The 11600-nt window shown below is 37.3% G+C and overlaps 2 non-coding genes and 1 pseudogene across 2 annotated transcripts; 2 read left to right on the top strand and 1 right to left on the bottom strand.

Moving 5' to 3' along the window:
* Positions 1–1335: 1335 nt before the first annotated feature.
* Positions 1336–1653, bottom strand: LOC145717234 (small nuclear ribonucleoprotein G pseudogene; annotated as a pseudogene).
* A 6790-nt stretch (positions 1654–8443) lies between these two features.
* Positions 8444–8511, top strand: LOC115943437 (small nucleolar RNA U2-19). Its single transcript, XR_004078017.2, has one exon. It is a non-coding gene; the product is annotated as a small nucleolar RNA U2-19 (small nucleolar RNA).
* Positions 8512–8661: 150 nt separating this feature from the next.
* Positions 8662–8731, top strand: LOC115943436 (small nucleolar RNA U2-30). Its single transcript, XR_004078015.1, has one exon. It is a non-coding gene; the product is annotated as a small nucleolar RNA U2-30 (small nucleolar RNA).
* Positions 8732–11600: the final 2869 nt, after the last annotated feature.

Below are 11600 nucleotides of genomic sequence, written 5' to 3' on the forward strand. Positions count from 1 at the left end.
CATCTTATTTCTTTTTCTTGCCTTGTTGCAATGGCTAGGACTTCCCATAAAATTAAGTAGAAGTGGTGGTGGTGGACATCCTCATTTGTTCCAGTCTCAAAAAGATAGCTTCTAATACCTTACCATTAAGTGTGATATTTGTTATAGCTTTTTTTGTTTGATATGATCAGATTAAGAAAATTCCCTTTTATTCCTAGTTTGCTAAGAAATTTTTATCATGAATAAATGTTGAATTTTTATTGAATGTTTTTTTATATCTATTGAAATATGACTTTATTCCTTTATACTTTTAATGTAGTAAATTACATAATTGGCTATCAAATGTAGAGGCAACCTCACATTCCTGTAATGAACTCAAATTTGTCATGATGTATTATCATCTTTACATAACACTGGATATGATTGCTATTATTTTGTTTAGAATTTATATCCATGTTTTAACAGATATTATTCTGTAGTTATTCTTTTGGTAATGTCCTAGTTGGGTTTTAATATCAATATTATGTCACCCTCATCCAAAAAGTTAGGAAGTTCTCTCTCTCTCTCTCTCCCTCTCTCTTCTCTCCCCTGTAAGAGTTTGTGTAAAACTGGTGTAATTTCTTTAATGTTTGGAAAAATTCACCAGTGAAGCCATCTAGACTTACAATTTTCATTGTAGGAAAATGTTTAATTACTGACCAATATTTCTAATAGATACAGGACTATTCTTTATGTTGTCTTCTGTAAGATTGGTAAGTCATGTTTTTCAATGAATTTACCCATTTCATCAAAATTTTCAAGCTTATTGGCATAGAGTGATTAAAATATCCTCATAATATATTTTTTAAGATTTTATTTATTTATTTGAGAGAGAGAATGAGAGACAGAGAGCATGAGAGGGAAGAGGATCAGAGGGAGAAGCAGACTCCCCGCTGAGCAGGGAGCCCGATGCGGGACTCGATCCCGTGACTCCAGGATCATGACCTGAGCCGAAGGCAGTCGCTTAACCAACTGAGCCACCCAGTCGCCCCTATCCTCATAATATTTTAATTGTCTGTAAGATTTATAGTGATGACCTCTTACTCTTAATGTTGGTAATTGGTGCCCTTTATTTCTTTCATGATCATTCTTGGTCTTTATTATTTCTCCCTTCTGTTTTATTAGGTTTGTTTTGTTAGGGGGTTTATTTTGTTATTTTATTTTATTTATTTATTTTTTGACTATTATAAAAGTTTATTTAACAAAAAAGTTCAATATGAAAATGCACATGGCCTGATTTTTATATTATAGTAAAACAGGTACTATGGAAGGGACATGTAGAAGCAGTTGATTTCTTCTGATGAACACACCCATTGTTTATACTCGCTCCAAGGCTTCTAACATGATGATACTGTTTCCTCTAATGTTACCACCATTCCCATATTGTTCTGTTGCCCACTAGTTGCCATCTCCACACATTCATCTATCACAAGATTCACAAACGGATCGAACCCCCACAACATTCCTTGGACATGTCTGCCACCATTTAATTTCAATGATAATTTCTTGTCCATAAATTTTTTCAACTCAGGAGGGTGAGCTTTGCTCATGGTGTCTACTTGGCGAGCTCAAAGATGCCTCCAAACGGAATTCGTGGCGTCCCTCATGTTCCCCTGGTAGGCCCGGCGTCTATTTTGTTATTTTATTTTTTATTTTTTATTTATTTATTTATTTATTTATTTATTTATTTTGAGAGAGAGAGAGAATGAGAGACAGAGAGCATGAGAGGGAGGAGGGTCAGAGGGAGAAGCAGACTCCCTGCTGAGCAGGGAGCCCGATGCAGGACTCGATCCCGGGACTCCAGGATCATGACCTGAGCCGAAGGCAGTCGCTTAACCAACTGAGCCACCCAGGCGCCCCTATTTTGTTATTTTAAATGACTTTTCAGACTTTCTTCTTTTCTAATGTATGTATGTATGTCCATAAATTTCCCTCTAAGAACTGTTTTAGTTACATCCCAAAGTTTTAATATACTTCATTATAATTTATTTAAAATATTTTCTGATATCAAGCATAATTTCTTCTTTGAGTAACAGGTTATTTAGAAGTGTATTGCTTAATGTTGAAACATTTGGAGATTTTCAAGTTATCCTTTTGTTACTGAGTTCTAGCCCAATTCCATGGTTGTCTGAGATCATACTCTGTGTGATTTCCATTCTTTGACATTTTCCAAGACTTTCTTTGTGACCTAGTATAAGATCAATTTTGGTAATTTTTCCATGCACATGAACCTGAAGTTATTGGCCACATTGATATATATATGATATCTACCTATATGAATTTATATGTATCACTGATACAACTGTGTGTATATATATATATATCACTCATACTGGTTTAAGTTCTTTTTTTTCCTTTAACTTTTCTATAATTGCTAAGGGGAGAAGTTTCCCTCTATTTCTAGTTTGCTGAGAGTATTTATCACGAATGGGTTGGATTTTGTCAAATGTTTTTTCTGCATCTATTGATTATGTGATTTTTATTCTTTAGCTCATTGATATTATGGATTACATTAATTGATTTTCAAATGTTCAACCAGCCTTGCATACTTGGGATAAATCCCACTTGGTTGTGGTATATAATTCTTTATATATATTATTGAATTTGATTTTGATTTGATTTGATTTGATGTATTATTGGATTTATTTTGTTGAGAATTTTTGCATCTGTGTACATGAGAGATGTTGGTCCCTAGATTTCTTTACTTGTACTGTCTTTGTCTGGTTTTGCTATTAGGATAATTTAGCTGGCCTCATGGAATGAGATAAAAAATAATCCATCTGCTTCTATCTTCTGGAAGAGATTGTAGAGAATGGGTATAATTTCTTCCTTAAATTCTTGGTAGATTTCACCAGAAAGCCCATCTGGGCCTGGTGCTTTCTGTTTGGGAAGGTTATGAATTATCAGTTCAATTTCTTTAACAGATATACGCCCATTCAAATTGTCTATTTTTCCTTGTGTGAGTTTTGGCAGATTGTGTCTTTCAAGAAATTGGTCCATTTCATCTAGGTTGTCAGATTTGTGGGCATAGAGTTTTTCATCATATTCCCTTATTATCCTTTTAATGTACACAAGATATTTCACAATGGTTTCTTTCTTCTTCTCCTTCCTGGAAGCATGAGGGGATTTTTCTCTGAATGAACCCTTTTGGAGCTCTTGGAAGTAAAATTCACAGAAGTGTCAGGTTCCTCTATACCTGGGTCCCTCTGAAATTTTTAACTTTGAGGATTTCCACACTGAGCCTTCTGAAATTCATCGGTTATAGCTCAGGTTTTCCTACCTTGGCACTGGTCCCTGCATAGATTTCTGCTCAGGTAGGTTGTGATTCTCAGTATCAGCCTATCTGTCTATCAAGTATTGGAACAGGAGTTTACCCTGTCATGGATCTGAGAAGAACTGTTGATTTTTTCAGTTTGTTCAGCTTTTTAGTTGTTTTTAGGATGGGATTATGACTTCCAAGCTTCTCACATGCCAGATGGGAATCATCTTTATCTTTTAAAGATATTTTCACTTGTTTGCCAGTTATTTTGCAGTGCTTCAAATATGTCATTTCATTGTTTTCTCATTTCCATCATTTCTACGGAAATATTAGATGTCAGTCTTACGTCTTAAAGATAGCATATAGTTGGGGCTTGATTTTTAAAGATCCAATCTGATAATCTGTCTTGGAGTATTTAGATCATTTACTGTGATGTAATGATCAGTATGGTTGGGTCTAAATCTACCATCTTGTTATATTTTTTCTTTTTTAAAAATTTTATTTAAATTCAATTAATTAATATATAGTGCATTATTAGTTTCAGAGGTAGAGTTCAGTGATTCATCAGTTGCATATAACACCCAGTGCTCATTACATCACATGACCCCCTTAATGCCCATCACCCAGTTAGCCCATCTCCCCATCCACCTCCCCTCCAGTAACCCTCCATTTGTTTCCTATAGTTAAGAGTCTCTTATGGTTTGTCTCCCTCTCTGAGTTCATCCTATTTTATTTTTCCCTCCCTTCCCTTATGATCCCCTGTTTTGTTTCTTAAATTCCACATAGGAGTGAGATCATATGATAATTGTCTTTCTCTGACCGACTTATTTCACTTAGCATAATCCCCTCCAGTTCCATCCATTGTTATTTGTTTTGAGTCCCATGTATTCTTTATTTCTTTTCTCTTCTTTTCTTGCCTTTTTAAAAATTAATTGATTATTTAAAAATATTCTTTTGATCTTTACAAATGCCTTTACAAGTATCTATATTTTAAATATTTTTAGTGGTTGTTTCAGGGCAAAGGGAGCATATGGCCCATGGACTGTTTTTTATGGCCCATGAAATAATTCTTTTTAATAACAAACTTTATTTTTTAGAACAGTTGTAGATGTATAGAAAATTGTGAAGAAAGTATGGAGTTTCCATATATCCTGTGTTCAGTCTCCTCTATTATTAGCATCTTATGTTATAGTATGGTCCATTTGTTACAATTAATGAACCAGTACTGATACATTATTATTAACTAAGGTCCATGCTTTATTCAGATTTTCTTAGTTTTTATTTATTTATTTATTTATTTTTTTTTTAAAGATTTTATTTATTTCTTTGAGAGAGAGAGAGAGTGAGAGAGAGAGCGCAAGAGGGGGTAGGGTTAGAGGGAGAAGCAGACTCCCCGCCGAGCAGGGAGCCTGATGTGGGACTCGATCCCGGGACTCCGGGATCATGACCTGAGCCGAAGGCAGTCGCTTAACCAACTGAGCCACCCAGGCGCCCCAGATTTTCTTAGTTTTTAAAAACTGTGATAAAATAAGGGGCGCCTGGGTGACTCCGTTGGTTAAGTGTCTGACTCTTGATTTTGCTCAGGTCATGATCTCTGAGTTGTGGGATTGAGCCCCACATCGGGCTCCACACTCAGTGCAGAGTCTACTTGGGATTCTCTCTCTCCATCTCCCTCTGCTCCTCCCCCTGCTTGTACACTCTCTCTTTCTCTCTCTAAAATAAATAAATAAATAATAAAACCTAAAAAAAATTGTAATAAAATACACAAAAGAAAATTTACCATGTTAGCCATTTTTAAGTGTTCAGTAGTGCTAAGTATATTCACATCATTGTGCAACAAATCTCCAGAAGTCTTTTCATCTTGCAAAACTGAAACTCTATACCCATTAAACAACATCTCCCCATTTATCCCTCTTCCATCCCCTAGCAATCACCATTTTGCTTTCTATGTTTATGAATTTGACTACTCTAGATACCTTATATAAGTGGAACCACATAGTATCTATCTTTTCATGACCAGTTTATTTCACTTAGCCTAATGTCCTCCAGGTTCATCCATGTTGTAACTGTGTCTGAATTTCCTTCCTTTTTAAGCTTGATTAATATCCCATTGTATCTATATTCTACATTTTGTTACCCACTCATCCATCAGTGATTACTTGGGAGATTTCCTTAGTTTTTATCTAATGTCCTTCTGTCAGTCCAGAATCCAATCCAGGATGCCACGCTACATTTAATCATCATGTTTTCTCAGGCTCCTCTGGGCGGTAACAGTTTCTCAGACTTTCGTTTTTTTTTTTCCCTTCATTCTTTCTCTCTTTTCTTTTTCATTCATTCATTTTTTTATAAGTTGGACAATATTGAAGAGTACTGGTCAGATATTTTGTATAATACTCTTTTTTTTTTTTAGATTTTTATTTATTTATTTGACAAAGAGAGACACAGCAAGAGAGGGAACACAAGCAGGGGGAGTGGGAGAGGGAGAAGCAGGCTACCTGCTTGGAGCAGGGAGACCGATGCGGGGTTCCATCCCAGGACCCCGGGATCATGACCCGAGCCAAAGGCAGACGCTCAACGACTGAGCCACCCAGGTGCCCCTGTATAATATTCTTTTATTTGGATTTGTCTGATGTTTTTCTCATGCTTTGACTAGGGTTGTGGTTTTTTTAAGGAAGACCACACAGGTGAAGTGTCATTTTATTTATTTATTTTTAGAGATTTTATTTATTTATTTGAGAGAGAGAGAATGAGAGAGAGAGCACAAGAGGAGGGAGGGTCAGAGGGAGAAGCAGGCTCCCTGCTAAGCAGGCAGCCTGATGTGGGACTCGATCCTAGGACTCCAGGATCATGACCTGAGCCGAAGGCAGTCGCTTAACCAACTGAGCCACCCAGGCGCCCCTGAAGTGTCATTTAATTACATCACATCAATAGTACATACTATCAACATGACTTACCACTGTTTAGATGCATCTTGATCATCTGGCTGAGGTAGTGTTTGTCAGGATTCTCTAACATTACCCTTTTATCCCTTTCCATATTGTACTGTTTGGAGGGAAGTCACCATGCCCAGCCCACATGTAAGGAGTGGAGAGTTATGATCACCTTGAGAACAGAGTATCTACATAAATTATCTGGGGTTCTTCTGCCTGGGCAATTTGTTAAGAATAGTTTTTTTACATTTTTCAAAGGTTGAAAAATTCAAAAGAAGAATAATATTTTATGATATATGAAAATTGTTTGAAATTCAGATTTCAGAGTCCACAAATAAAGTTTTATTGGAACGCAACTCTGCTCACTCATTTACATATTGTCTATGGCTGCTTTTCTATGACAACAATAGAGTTGATTAGTTGTAACAGAGATTGTATAGCCTCTGATGTCTAAGATATTCACTATTTGGCCCTTTACAGGAAAATTTTGCCAACACTTGATCTAAGGTTTATAATATGGATCTTTAACTTGTAACAGTTTTCCTTCAAATAACATTATATCACGTCGTGTAAAAGTTAGAAACTTAAAATAGTATAGTCCCATTTTCCCCTCTAATACTTTGTGTCATTGTTGTTATACATTTCATTTCTACACGTTATAAATGCTATAATACATTTTACTCTTTTTTTAAAGTCAGTTGTCTATTAAACAAATTTTTAAGTGTGAAAAATATATTTTATATTTAACCACATATTTTCCATTTCAGATTCTATTTATTCCTTTGTGTAGATCCAAATTTCCATCTGGCATCCTGTTCCTTCTGCCTATAAAACTTTGTTATAGTGCAGGCAGACTAATGATAAATTCCTTCACTTTTGTGTGTGTGTGGAAAAGTTTTTATTTCACCTTCCTTTTTAAGATATTTTCACTAAGCTTAGAGATTTAGGTTGATACTACCTTTTTTACTCACAACTTAAAAAATTATAGTCTATTGTCTTCTGGCTTGTGTAGTCTCTGACAATAAGGCTGTGATAATTTTATCTCTGTATGTAATGTCTTTTTCCGCTCTTGTTTCTTTTAAGATTTTCTCATTATCACAGACTTTCAGCTACTTGATTATAATGGACCTCACTATCATTTTGTGGTGAGTGCTGAGATTCTTGGATCTTTGTTTCTAGTTTTTGTCAGATTTGGAAAATTTGGGGTCACTATTTTTCCATTTTCCCCTCTCTTTCAGCACTTCCACTATAAGTATGTTAGAGCACTTGATAGCCTCTCATAGGTCACTGGTTCTCTTATGTTTTCCGTGTGCTTCTTTTTTTTCTCTCTGTGCTTCCTTTCAGAAACATTCCACTGATATGTCATCATATGGCTCCAAGTCTACCAATCTCTTCTTCTGCAATGTCTAATATGCTGTTAATCCCATCTGTTCAAACTATATTCAAAACACATTTAGATTGTGTATGTTTCATCTCTTCAATTTGTCAGTCTTAGGGTTGCTTCCTTGAAGTAATGTGCCTCTTAAAATTTATCTCTGTTTTTAATTTTTAGCAAGTTAGCTACAAATGTGCCTGAGTATGGTTTCTTTGTAATTACCTTATTTAGTTTGATTCTTATGTCAAGTATAGAGTATTTTTGGCTAGTATATTTTGGCCAGTAATATTATTTCTACCCCATTATCTCTCTCTTCTCCTTTTTGGGTACTCCAGAAACATATGTTAGAACTTTTATTGTGTTGCATGTAACATTAGTGTTATTTTCTGTGTTCTCCGTCTTTTTTATTTTCTGTCTGTGCTTCAATCTAGGTATTTCCTACTGAACTCTCTTCCAGCTCACCAATTCTCTCTTTTGCTCCATCTACAATGCCTTTAGATCTGTGTAATAAATTCTTAATTTTAGTTATTGTATCTTTTCCATTCTAGAATTCCATTTGATTCTTTATTGTTCATTAATCCCATTTCTTTTATGAAACCCTACAGCTTTTTATCCATTTTGTTACATAGTATAATCTTATTTTAAAAATGTGTCGTATGAAAATAGCCAAATTTGAGCATCAGAAGACCTTCCAGGGCGCCTGGGTGGCTCAGTTGGTTAAGCGACTGCCTTCGGCTCAGGTCATAATCCTGGAGTCCCGGGATCGAGTCCCGCATCAGGCTCCCTGCTCAGCAGGGAGTCTGCTTCTCCCTCTGACCCTCCCCCCGTCTCATGTGCTCTCTCTCTCAAATAAATAAATAAAATCTTAAAAAAAAAAAAAGAAGAAGACCTTCCAGTCTACCTAATACATGATCTCTGGAGTTCTGAGAAGCAAATATATAAAGTAATTTAAAACAATAAGGCTTATGTCTGTGGGGGTGTGTGTGTTTGTAAAGATGACAGTGGAAAACTGAGGACTTGCTGATGGTTGAATGAGAATTGGGGGTGGAATGTGTGTATATAAGAGGCTAATCAGTTCTGAGCAATGATGAAAAGGATTTACTACCGACCTTTATAACTGTGAAGGCTTCTACATTTGATCTGAGCTCAGAATTGAAAAACAACAACAACAACAACAAACTGTGACTGATAACTCCAACATCTGGATCTCCTGTGAGGTTGTATTTTCTATGATCTGTTTTTCTCTTAGATTTCAGGCATTAGTCCAGTTTCTTCACATACATGATAATTAATTTTATTTAATTTGAAGCAATCTCAAACTTATAGAATGGTCCTTAATATAGTACAAAAAACTATTTCCCTGACTCATCTGGGAGTAAGTTGCCACCATCTCCCAAACACTTCAGTGTGTGATTCCTATGAAGAAGGACATTCTCCTGGATAACCACAATGCCATCATCAAAGTCAGGAAATTTACACTGGAACATTACTACCATCCAACCCACACCTCCCATTCACGTTTCACCAGTGATCCCAATAATGTCCTTGTAGCAAAAGGATCCGGGACAGAATCACATGTTACACGTGGTTCTTAGATATTTCTAGTTTCCTTCAATTTGGAATGGTGTTTCAGTCCCTCCTTAACTTTGACGACACTCTTGTAGATTATAGGTCCCCATTGTTTCATAGACCGTCTCTTAACTTGGACTTGTCCAATGTTTCCTCATGATTAAATTCAGCTTGAGCATTTCATGTAGGAATGTCGCAGAAATGATGCTACGTCTCTCTCCCATTGCACCCTATTGGGTAGTGCATGATTGTCATTTGTCCCATTACTGTGATGTTCACTTGAATACTTGATTAAGTTGGTGTCTGCCAGCTTTCCCCACTGTAAAGTTACCCTTTTCCCTTTACAGTTGATAAATATTTTGTAGGAAAGTACTTTGAGAATGTGTAAATATCTCATTCCTCAACAGACGTCCCATGTATTCATTTATTTATGCCAGTATGGAGTCATGGATTCCCATTTTATTCAATAAGTAAGAATCTATTCATATCGTTAATTATTTTGGTGCTCAAAAGAACCACATCCAGCCAATGAAAGTCCTTTCCAGCTGGCTTCTATACTCTTTTGACATGTCTCCATCATTCTTTGAGTACTTATTTTGAGAAGAGCTTTATTGAGTATAATTCACATACCATACAATTCACCCATTTAAAGTGTACAATTCAGTGGTTTTTAGTACATTCACAGATGTGTGCCGCCATCACCACCGTCAATTTTAGAACAGTTTCATTGTCTCAAAAGTAAACCTTGTAATCTTTAGCCATCTTCCTCGTATCCTCCTGTCCCCACTTCAGCCCTAGGCAACCACTAATCTACTTTCTGTCTCTATACAGCTCCCTATTCTGGACTTTCCTGTGAATGGAATCATAATATGTGGTGTTTTGTGACTGGCTTTTTTTCACTTAGCATAATGTTTTCAAGGCTCACCCAAGGTGTAGCATGTGTAATTATTCTATTCTTCTTTATGGCTGAATAATACTCCATTGTATGGATATACCATGTTTTGTTTGTTTTCATCAGTTGATGGGCATCTGAGCTGTTTCCACCTTTTGACTGTTACGAACAGTGTTGCTGTAAACATTCCTGCACAAGTCTTTGTGTGGACATGTGGTTTTATTTCTCTTGGATATGCTTAGAAATGGAATTGCTGGGTCATATGGTAACTCTATTTAATCATTTCTGAGTACTTCTTTGTTTTCTGGCACAAGATGATTCAGGCTGTCTTGTACTTTCCTTGCCCCAGCCCTGTAATCAGCCATTTCCTGAAAGGAGTCCTGGTTTCTTCTGGTGGACAGTGGTATTTAGAAATCAAGACTCGAGCATAGCATAATGTATAGGGTTGTTGAATCACTGTGTTGTACACCTGAAACTAATGTTAACTTTGTGTGTCAACGATACTTCAGTTAAAAAAAAGGAAAGAAATTAAGACTCAGGTGCTAGCTATGCTCATTATTATTAAGATGTCACTGCTCCCAAGCCCTCTCAGTGGGTGAAGAAGCTAGGAAATATATGCATGTATATACATAAATATACATGCTTTGACACATACACACAACATAAACACCTATATACACACTTACATCATTCTACATTACATCGTAGGGTTCATTCTAGTTTTCTCCCTTCCTATATTTCTAACATCCTTTGCCAACGTTGAGAAACATGGCTCATTCCCTCAATAGATTTCCTTATTGGATTGGTCCCACTATGGGTAACCAATGGCCCATTGCTCCTGCTCCTTATGCGGACCCCTCCTGAGCCCTCCTGGGCTCCAACACTCTGCCCCAGGCCACCACCACCACCCTCTCCCCCACATGGACGTGCTCTTCACCTCAACAGGCTCTGACATCCCACACCCTTTGGATGCCCTGCCCCCCCCTTTTCAGGGATGCCCTTCTCATCCCCTGTGGACTCCCCTTCTCGGTGCTTGGCCACTACCTTGGTCGAATGCCCCTTCAGGGTCCAACCAATCTCCCTCACAGAGCTGGCCCCCACGTGGATATCTTCCTTATCTTGTTTGGGCTTTAACATCTCACTCCAGGTTGCCTTCCTCCTTGGATGCCTTCCTTTTTCTGCTTGAGCTCTGACATCTGGGTGAGGCTATCTGCTTGCATGATTGAGCTTTGACTCTCTTCTTTTTCTCTCTCTCTCTCTTTCTCTCTCTCTCCCCTGCCTCACTGCTGGTCCTGCTCTGGCTGTCCCCCCAAGCAGAGAAGCCCTCCTTACTTCACTTGAGCTCTAAAACCATTGTTGGACCACTGCATTCCCCATCCCCACTCCCATGCCCAGGGACATCTACCTTGCTTGGCCTATCTAAAGTCTTCTGGATGGAATTGTTCTTGAAGGGAAGGGAACCGAAGGGAAGAGGAAAAGAAAGAGGAGGGCAAGGAGAAGGAGGAGGAGGAAGACAGCGGCCTGGTAGTCTTTTATCGAAAGGTGGACGTTGTGTGT

The sequence above is a fragment of the Leptonychotes weddellii genome, chromosome 15 (assembly GCF_054177405.1).
Source record: "Leptonychotes weddellii isolate Sample4059 chromosome 15, ASM5417740v2, whole genome shotgun sequence".
Lineage (NCBI taxonomy): Eukaryota > Metazoa > Chordata > Mammalia > Carnivora > Phocidae > Leptonychotes > Leptonychotes weddellii.